The sequence below is a fragment of the Siphateles boraxobius genome, unplaced genomic scaffold (genome assembly GCF_051911475.1).
Source record: "Siphateles boraxobius isolate OS27281-9 unplaced genomic scaffold, OSU_SipBor_1 19, whole genome shotgun sequence".
NCBI classification, from domain to species: domain Eukaryota; kingdom Metazoa; phylum Chordata; class Actinopteri; order Cypriniformes; family Leuciscidae; genus Siphateles; species Siphateles boraxobius.
Window position 1 is genome coordinate 27,853,235 of NW_027508799.1, and position 10,932 is coordinate 27,864,166.

The window sequence follows — 10,932 nt, forward strand, 5'->3', positions numbered from 1 at the left end:
AACCACTGGCTTTAGAGAATGCGTTTGTCTCATGCTAAACAGGTGAACAGAGTTTTGCCTGAGTGGTAATGTAGGCAGATTGAATACAGATACAGAAAAATTAATGCGTTTCCACAAACACTGATTGACCCAGCATGTGGACTTGGCAGATTTGCTATTTTATCCCATAAAAAAAAAAAAACTGAATTAATTAGGCTACTATAATTTAAAGTTTAGTAAATCTTCACATACATGTCAATACAGTCTATTATTGTTGTTGTTCTTTTTGTTCTTTTTTTTTGGTTTCTGTTTCATGTCCATGGACTTCGAATACTTCCCTTCTATATAGTATGCGAAAAACAGTACAGGGAAAAGAGTAGTATGTCTGAATACATAGTATTTGGAAAAAAATTGGAGAAAAGTTCACTGATGACCTGCTACTTTCGGCGAGATTTTGAAGTGCGCATTTGATAGACACTTTACTATCCCATTAGCCCATGAGATAGGATTTATGAATGGTAGTGAAGCAACACAACTGACACGGTTTCACAGACAGGGCTTAGATAAAGCCAGGATTAGGCCTTAATTTAGTTTGGACATTTAAGAAGCTTTTAAACACATGCCTTAGAAAATAAAACATTACTGGTGTGCATCTTGAGACAAAACAATGGTACTGACATATTTTAAGATATCAGTGCAAGTTGCTTTCAGATAAAACAGCTCAAGCATGCATTTTAGTCTAGGACTTGGTTTAAGCCTTGTCTGTGAAACCGAGGGCTAGTTTCTTAGAGGTGCATGAGTGTGTGTGCGCGCCATGTGCTGGGAATGTCTCTTTCCAGGAATGACAACCATGAAAAAGATTGCCATCAAACTGTACTTACTCTCAGGTTTAAGTGGCATGTTATTTGCTCGTGAAGTCTCCTCAGTGTGCTAGCAATAGGGGCTGTCCATGCTGAAATGTAATTATAACAGGCTGTACTTAAAGCTGAGAGCCACTCTTGTGCTGCATAAAGTTCAGATGAATGTTAATGTGAGCAAGCCAATGCAATAAATACACCACTTACTACTATTCTACTCAAATTAGCATAGATAATGGCAGGTGTCTCACCACATTGGTATTCAAGTCAAGAACAATGGCCAATTTTCTCAATAGTCATTGAATTTTATTAAGTGAAGTGAAGTGACATGACTTGAAGGCAAAGTATGGTAACCTATACTCGGAATTTGTCCTCTGCATTTATGGATCATAGCCTCTGCTGTGTGTTCTAATTCCATCATTTGAAATCAATTCTTAAATAAGTATATTATGAGGATTTTCATTCATTTCAGTGGCACTGTTCCTATGGCACACCATTAAGAACAGATGCTCCCATGGCTCGCATCTCCGCAAAAACATCCATTAGAGCAGCAGGAAGATTCTCTTTGCAGAAACCCAAATTACTTTTTCAAGTTGCTCTTTATTTATAGTGAAAATATTACTCTCTTACCATGGTGTGGTGGAAGTTTTTGGAACATTGAAAGCTATTTGAGAGATAAAACACTGTGCAAGGACTTGTTCTTCGATGTTAGTACATTTCAAGCATGTACAAAAGGGTATAATTGCGTTTATGAAGTATGGCATTGATTTTTTGTTGTGTCCATTTTCTGACCTCCTTTGTGCAATCATACTCCATAATTAAGATACAAGGATGGTTCCCTTATAGGCTTTTATGTTTTGTGTTATACATCAAATGCATGTTGAAGTGTGATGATGTGTTTTTTGTTGTATAGTATAAAAGGTGGAAAAAGATTAGATTGGTGTGTGGTAAAAAAAAAAAATCATGCTGACCTTTAACCAAATCAAATGTGAGTACTTGTTTCTCCTGCAGCTGATGGACCACTAATTACAAGCTGTTGTTTTCCTTTAATCACATGCTTAACAGACACTATCCTAGGGCCACGTGTATAATTTGCTACATCACTTCTCATTCCTTTAAAGGTTAAATTAATTCTTCATCTGTGAGATGGTTGACTGCCCAAGAATCATTGTCGAATTGTTGAAGTGATCCCTGTTAAATCGAAGAAACAGCTTACAATGATCTTTTAGACATCATTTTTATGTTTCCCTATCTAACAGGTGCTGATTCAGTGAAAAAAGAACAATTACACATTGAATATGCATTCCTGAAAAACTGTACTGTAAATACATTAGTAAAAGCATGTTAGTTGTCCTCTCAGAATAACTGCTGTTTGTCTATCAATGGAGAACCTAAGCGCACATTCACAAACACGCCCTAAGATTTCAGATCACATATTCATGCACGCACGCACACACACACACACACACACACACACACACACACACACACACACACACACACACACACACACACACACACACACACACACACACACACACACACACACACACACACACACACACACACACACACACACACACACACACTCGCACATCTAAAGACGGTTAGTGAGAGCCTCATACTGGGCTGTTCTGAGTGATTACCTCTGCATGGCTAACCCTCCGGACACCCCCTGGGATGTCATTATTCATAAAAGCGGTTTTCACAGGACTATAACATTACATACTGCATGTCTATCAGTTATTTTCTGAAATAAAATGTATAATATGTATTATAGCCAAAATGTATAATAGATACTAGCTGGTAATATGCTTCTTGCCAGCTATTAGTATCCTGGAACAATGTTTTGAAGGCTGACATTCCGGCAGCCTTCAGTTTCTTTTGATCATTCATGGCCATGCCATTGTCAGACCAACATGTTTGCCTGATTCATTTAAAAGCGTTCCTTCCAGCCAGTTACTATTGCAAGTGTGCCAATGCGATAGCACAGCCATTACAGAAGCCAATATAGTATTCTCATAATTGACATAATTACCTGAGTGTACTAATTGTTTTGCCATTTTCAAACAAAAAAAAAAACACAAATATTTCATTTTCATTACAATGTTCCTGCTTCAGCCATTGTCCAAGAGGATTTCATCAAAAGGAGAGAGCTTGACTAATAAAAATCAATTCTTGCATCCTTTTGTTGGTGCTATCATTTCAAGGATCACCATGGTAACAAATGACATTAAAATGTCAAAACAGAGCAAATTGGAAACCGTGTACAGACCGTTACAACCATGTCTGGTTGTTTAATAGTCGGTATTCGACAGTGTATAGGAATATCTAGATTTTTCTAACAATGTGTGATTGTAATGACAGTAAGATGCTTTTTATAGTAACTATGTTGGCAATGTCTATTTTGGAGATTTGTGAAAACAAAACAAAAAAAACAGATGTAGGTATTAAATTTGAAGATATCCTTATCAGTGTTTAAAAATGATGCCCATATATCAGTTTTGTCAATATAAAGTACCCTCACAAGTATCCCAAAACACATCCAAGGCTTAACATGTGTGCATGTGTGTTTGTTAATATCCCCATGCAAGTATGCTTTGGACCACAGCTTTCCTCTGAAACAGACATTCACCATACATCAGCCTTGCTCTTTGATTGCCCCGTTGCCAAGGCAACCCTGTCGCCAGTCAATACTGGTTGGGGACTGCCAGTGGAGGTCTTCCCTACCGTCTAGCTAGGCTATAATTAAACTCAAATTAGACCGAGCCTCCACCGCTAATCTCCACCACCGGCTTTTTGTACAATGCGGTGGGCAGAGATTGAAAGGAGTGTCTCATCATGAGCAGTTCAGCTGCTAGTGTGCTTAATGGATGTGGACGAGCCCTACACGCCACAATAAACTAGCAACAATCACCCTGCAATGCATCTGATAGGTTAATGGAGATATTTACAGAAGGAACAAGGAAATTTGGGGGAAATTGGCCATTTGCTGCTTTTATATAAATCAGTTATTAATGTGGCCAGTCGATTGCAAAGTGAGACCTTCATGGAGTGGCTTAGCTTGAAGCTTAAAGGCAACATGATGGAAAAAAGAGCAGTAACTCTCCAGCGACTCTCTCAGCCCTCTCAGTCAATGAGAGATTAAACCCTCATCCTTACAGCTTCCTGTCCAGATCTTTGACTCGAAGGCAAACATCACCATATTTATTATGTTTATCTGCGCTCTCACATGTTTCTCTTAATAGTGTCCTCATATGACTCATTGGAAACAGTAATAAATCAGAGAATATTGAATCATTCACAGGGTCATCTCTGTGTGAAACAGGCTTTGCAACTCTTGAATATCTTATAGATGACAGAAGTCTTCAAAGTTGCTGGCAAGTGTAGTTATTATCCTCTCAGCATCTGATTTTTAAGAAAGCTAATCAAGAGTAAGAACTTCATCTTGATTAAGAAGTTAAAGGGCACATAACACACTCCGTTTCTGCCGATATCCTGTTTATCTTGAGTTCTTATGGAGTAGTATCCACCTTTTTCCTAGTTAGCGAATTTACCCATGATTCATAGCGGGTTTGAACCAGAAGCCGGTTGTCTTTTTCCGGTTCGAAGCTTTATGAAGATTAAGCGCCGCTTGCTCAGAACGCTCGCAGTGATGTGCTGGTTAGAAAATATGTGAAATAAGTAGGGCTGGCCCTGCCCGTGCACGACTGAAGTTGGGTTGGAAGTTATGTATACTATATGGGAGAGAATGCTAAACCATAATGAGCGTTTTCGTAATATATTGCCTATTCTGCATCTCAACGCACGCATAAGCTTGCCACAAAAAAAACGGCAAAAGTAATGATTATGCATTAAACATTTGAATTGTTTATTAATAACTAGTGTTTTCTGTAAGTGTCGACTGCAAAGATAAATTTGATGATGCTGACGCCATCTTCGCAGTAGTGAACGCGCCTATAGAGAGAAATGCACACTTCATACGAATTAACCTATACATAAGCAGAGAGCAGCCCATTTCTGCTCGTTTTTAATTATTTTGTTTAAAAGTACACATTTCAAGCTTTATATAGATATACTTATCATTTATGTGAGGCAAGTAACTTATACGCTGAGTTTCGTTGTTAATAAGACGCGCTCCAGTTCACGCACCCGCGCCTCCGTGTCCTGTAGCTATATCTACTATTTGTTCTTCTTATTTATTATTCCGGGCAATTTGTTGATAAAACATTGATAAAAATGAAGATACTGTCATGATCCAGGTTCCTCCCTTCTCTGTCTCCCTCTTGTGGTCACATTACACACTCATTCTCTACACTATCACTTTAGTCTCATCAGGTTCAGCTGTTCCCGTTTACCTTAATCTCCGCTCACCTGTTCCTCCTTTCCCCTAATGCCTCTTACTATTTCTAACCCTCTCTTTGTCTGTCTCTTTGTCAGTTTATTGTAAGCTATTCATGCAGAGTACATTCCTCTTACCTCTCTGTTCGAGTCGTGTCTTGTCTCGTCCTGTCCTGTGAGATTCGTGTGGAAGCCTCTCCTCGAGCCGGTATATTTATCTGTTCTCTTACACTCTCACTGCACTCCGCCCTGCCAATTCAGACGCTGAGTTCCTGACCAGACGTGGTATCCAGTTGACAGTACCCTCGCTCTCGGCGGGTCTATTCTCCCTCTGCAGTCTCCACTGGGACCTCAACTTCGCCTAACGCGTTGCTGCGCATCAGGAGATCCTGTGACAATCTACTCGCAGTTTATGTTCTATTTTCTACGAGCCAAGTTTTCTGTTTTGACTGTTTCCTGAGAATCCTAAGAAGATTTATGTTCCTTATTGATTCAGTGATTCTCTCCTCATTTTCATTAAAGACTGTATTATTGTGAATCTCGCCTTTTGGTCCTCCATCTCTCAGCTCATAACAGAATAAACTGACCAGTTATGGACCAAGCGAGCAGCAATCCCTTTCAAGCGGCAGTCGAACTTCAGGTTGCCATGCTGGGCAGACACGAGCAGGAGATTTCCACCGCTCGCCAGGCTGTCGACTCCCTCGCTAACCAGATGGCTGATCTCTCTCAACGGGTTCATCAGATTCGTCACGAGCCGCCCACCTCTGAGACCCGCGAGGTTTCCGAACCACGTATCAACAACCCTCCTGTCTATTCCGGTGAGCCTACTCAATGCCGCTCCTTCCTTACCCAGTGCGAGGTAGTTTTCTCGTTACAGCCTGCTACTTACGCTCGGGACCGAGCCAAGGTCGCCTATGTAATCTCCCTCCTCGAGGGACGGGCTCGAGAGTGGGGAGCGGCCAACTGGGAGGCAGAGGGTGATTACGTCTTCGACTTTACGCTCTTTAAGCAAGAGATGATCCGTGTCTTTGACCGGTCAGCACACGGGGAGGAAGCTTCACGACTCCTTTCATCCCTCCGCCAGGGGAGACGTTCTGTTACTGATTTTTCCATTGAGTTCCGCACCCTTTTCACGTCCTGCTGGTGGAACGAGCCGGCTCTGGTTGCGCGCTTTCTGGAGGCGTTGAATCCTGACCTCAAGGACGAGATCTACATGCGCGAGGTGCCTGCTCGCCTTGATGCCCTCATCGATTTGGCGATTCGGATTGAGAAGCGGTTCGACTTGCGCCACAGAGCACGTCGGTCCGAAGCCGCTTCGTTCCCGAATTCTTGTACCGTCGCTTCTCCTCATGCTTCTGACATGGACCCTGAACCCATGCAGCTTGGTGGTCTCCGAATTTCTTCCAAGGAGCGTGAGCGACGCATTGCCAATCGCTTGTGTATGTATTGTGCCTCGGCTAGTCACTTTGTCACTAACTGTCCGGTAAAAGCCAGAGCTCGTCAGTAGGCGGAGGGTTACTGGCGAGCGCGATGTCTAGGAACTCTCCATCCAAGTCCTGTACAACTCTTCCTGCACTTCTTCGGTGGCCCATCTCATCTGTCTCCTGCGTGGCTCTGGTCGACTCGGGGGCGGAGGGGAATTTCCTCGACGAGTTGTGGGCTCGGAAGCAAGGTATTCCCCTCATAGACTTAAAAGACTCTACCCCTCTCTATGCCCTAGATGGTAGCTTCCTTCCTAGGATTATGCAAAAGACTGTGCCTCTGACGCTTACCGTCTCGGGAAACCATAAAGAGACAATTTCTTTTTTTATTTTTCGTTCTCCCTTTTCTCCTGTGGTGCTTGGTCATCCGTGGCTAGTACAACACAACCCCCACATAAACTGGTCCGACGGATCCATTTTGTCATGGAAATTGTCCTGTCATGTTGAGTGTTTAACCTCTGCTGTTCCACCTGTTTCCTCTGTGTCTGTTTTTCAGGAGGAGCCTGGTGATTTGTCTGGAGTCCCGGAGGGTTACCATGATCTGCGGTTGGTCTTTAGTCGAGCCCGGGCCACTTCTCTTCCTCCCCATCGTCCGTACGATTGTAGTATCGATCTTTTCCCAGGGACCACGCCCCCGCGCGGTCGATTATATTCTCTATCGGCTCCCGAAAGTGAGGCGCTGGAGAATTATCTGTCCGATTCTCTCAATGCCGGTACTGCCTTCCTCGTCACCCGCCGGAGCAGGGGTTTTTTTTTGTCAAAAAGAAGGACGGTTCGTTACGTCCCTGTATCGATTACCGAGGGCTGAACGAGATTACTGTCAAGAACCGTTATCCCTTGCCTTTAATGTCGTCAGCCTTTGAGATCCTACAGGGAGCTAAGATCTTCACCAAACTTGATCTTCGTAACGCATATCATTTAGTTCGTATTAAAGAGGGTGACGAATGGAAGACCGCCTTTAACACGCCCCTCGGTCACTTTGAATATAGGGTCCTCCCCTTCGGTTTGGTCAACGCCCCCGCCGTGTTCCAAGCCCTTATCAATGATGTCTTACGAGATATGCTTAATATTTTTGTTTTTGTCTACCTCGATGACATTCTCATTTTCTCTCCCTCGCTGCAGGTTCATGTCCAACACGTTCGTCGAGTCCTCCAGCATCTATTAGAGAATCGACTCTTTGTCAAGGCGGAGAAATGTTCGTTTCATGTCCCGTCGGTTACGTTTTTGGGTTCAGTCATTTCGGCAGAAGGAATTAGTATGGATCCGGCGAAGGTCCGAGCGGTCACCGAATGGCCCGATCCTGACTCTCAGGTTGCGCTTCAACGCTTTCTTGGTTTTGCCAATTTTTATCGTCGTTTCATACAGGGTTTCAGCCAAGTTGCCGCGCCCCTCACTGCGCTGACGTCTGTCAAGTCCCGCTTTAGATGGTCAGAGGCAGCTCAAGCGGCTTTTGTTCAGCTAAAGACTCTTTTTACTTCCGCTCCTATCTTACTCTCTCCTGACGTCTAGGAACAATTTATAGTCGAGGTCGATGCCTCAGAGGTCGGGGTCGGGGCCGTCCTCTCTCAACGCTCTTCTACGGACGGAAGGGTGCATCCCTGCGCTTTTTATTCTCACCGCCTCGCGCCCGCCGAACGAAATTACGATTTTGGCAACCGTGAACTGCTCGCCGTTCGTTTAGCGCTAGGCGAATGGAGACACTGGTTGGAGGGCTCCTCCGTTCCTTTTGTCGTTTGGACAGATCATCGAAATTTAGAATACATACGTTCGGCTAAGAGACTCAATGCCCGCCAGGCTCGCTGGGCTCTGTTTTTTACGCGTTTTGATTTTTCCATCTCTTATCGCCCGGGCTCCAAGAATGTCAAGCCTGATGCCCTCTCTCGCCTCTTTGACTCCCCCACCGCAGCTGTAACCCCTGAGGTTATTATTCCTCCCGGTCGTATCGTGGGTGCTACCGTGTGGGGAGTCGAGAGGTTGGTCAGACGCGCACTATCTCAGGTTTCCGCGCCGCGTAACTGTCCTAGGGACCTCCTTTTTGTTTCCCTCGTCCGTTCGCCACGCTGTCCTCCAATGGGGACATTCGTCCAAATTGTCTGCCCATCCCGGCGTGCGGGGCTCTCTTGCTTTTATTCGTCAGCGCTTTTGGTGGCCCACTATGGGGCGCGATACGCGTCGCTTTATCGCTTCTTGTGTAACCTGCGCACAAACCAAGACCGGTAATTCTCCCCCGGCTGGTTTGCTTCGACCACTACCTGTTCCAGCTCGACCCTGGTCTCATATTGCACTTGATTTTATTACCGGGCTTCCCCTGTCAGCTGGCAATACGGTTATCCTAACAGTTGTCGATCTTGAGTTGTCGAACAGTCACTCTCTAAGCTTCCTTCTGCCAAAGAGACTGCCCAGATAATGGTGGATCATGTTTTTAAGATACATGGTCTACCCACTGACGTGGTTTCTGATAGGGGTCCGCAATTCTCCGCCTTTTTCTGGAAAGAATTTTGCCGTCTCATTGGGGCTACTGCCAGCCTCTCGTCGGGTTTTCACCCCCAGACCAATGGGCAAGCCGAGCGCGCCAATCAGATTGTTGCCCGCATTCTTCGCAGCCTTGCTCATCGTTGTCCCACGTCGTGGTCTGAGCAACTGGCCTGGGCAGAGTACGCACACAATTCCCTCCCATCCTCTGCTACAGGTCTTTCGCCTTTCCACTGTTGCCTCGGCTACCAACCTCCTTTGTTTGCGTCTCAGGAGTCTGCGTCCATTTCACCGTCGGTCCAAGCCTATATTGGCCGTTGTAAAAGCACTTCGAGGAGGGTAAGATCTGCACTTCGTCGATCTAACACTCGCATGAGCATCACTGCCAATAAGCGTCGGGTCAAGAGTCCGCGCTACGTTCGTGGGCAGCGTGTGTGGCATTCCAACGCTAATTTACCCTTACATTCTGAGTCCCGTAAGTTGTCGCCCCGTTTTATCTGGCCATTTCGTATTATTAAGATCATTAATCCTGTCGCGGTACGGCTTCGCCTTCCATCCTATCTCCGTCGGGTCCATCCTGTTTTCCATGTTTCACATATTAAGCCCGTCGTTCGCGCGCCCTCTCGTCCTGTTTGTCCACCTGTTCATATTGATGATTCTCCTGTCTACAGGGTTCGTCACATCCTTGACACGCGCCGCCGGGGTCGTGGTCACCAATACTTAGTCGATTGGGAGGGGTATGGGCCGGAGGAGAGAAGCTGGGTACCCTCCCGGGACATCTTGGACTCTTCGCTCATTGAAGATTTCCTCCGTTCTCGCCAGTCCTCCTCCTCGGGAGCGCCAGGAGGCGCTCGTTGAGGAGGGGGTACTGTCATGATCCAGGTTCCTCCCTTCTCTGTCTCCCTCTTGTGGTCACATTACACACTCATTCTCTACACTATTACTTTAGTCTCATCAAGTTCAGCTGTTCCCGTTTACCTTAATCTCCGCTCACCTGTTCCTCCTTTCCCCTAATGCCTCTTACTATTTCTAACCCTCTCTTTGTCTGTCTCTTTGTCAGTTTATTGTAAGCTATTCATGCAGAGTACATTCCTCTTACCTCTCTGTTCGAGTCGTGTCTTGTCTCGTCCTGTCCTGTGAGATTCGTGTGGAAGCCTCTCCTCGAGCCGGTATATTTATCTGTTCTCTTACACGCTCACCGCACTCTGCCCTGCCAATTCAGACGCTGAGTTCCTGACCAGACGTGGTATCCAGTCGACGGTACCCTCGCTCTCGGCGGGTCTATTCTCCCTCTGCAGTCTCCACTGGGACCTCAACTTCGCCTAACGCGTTGCTGCGCATCAGGAGATCCTGTGACAATCTACTCGCAGTTTATGTTCTATTTTCTACAAGCCAAGTTTTCTGTTTTGACTGTTTCCTGAGAATCCTGAGAAGATTTATGTTCCTTATTGATTCAGTGATTCTCTCCTCATTTTCATTAAAGACTGTATTATTGTGAATCTCGCCTTTTGGTCCTCCATCTCTCAGCTCATAACAGATACAATTTATACTAAACGAAATTCACTTTAAAGAAAGGCTTTCTACATAACAAAACTAGATAAGTAGTCAAAATCATGTCTGAGCCAATCCAAATGATTTCCGATATATTGGGCATCTTATGATCATATCTGACTCATCTTATGCGGTTCCCTTTTCATATAATCAACATTGATGAAATAATTAAAAAAAAAAAACATTATATTGTGAAACTTAAATATAAAACGTATGTTTTTTTTTTTTTTGTTTAACTTATATTTAAGCGT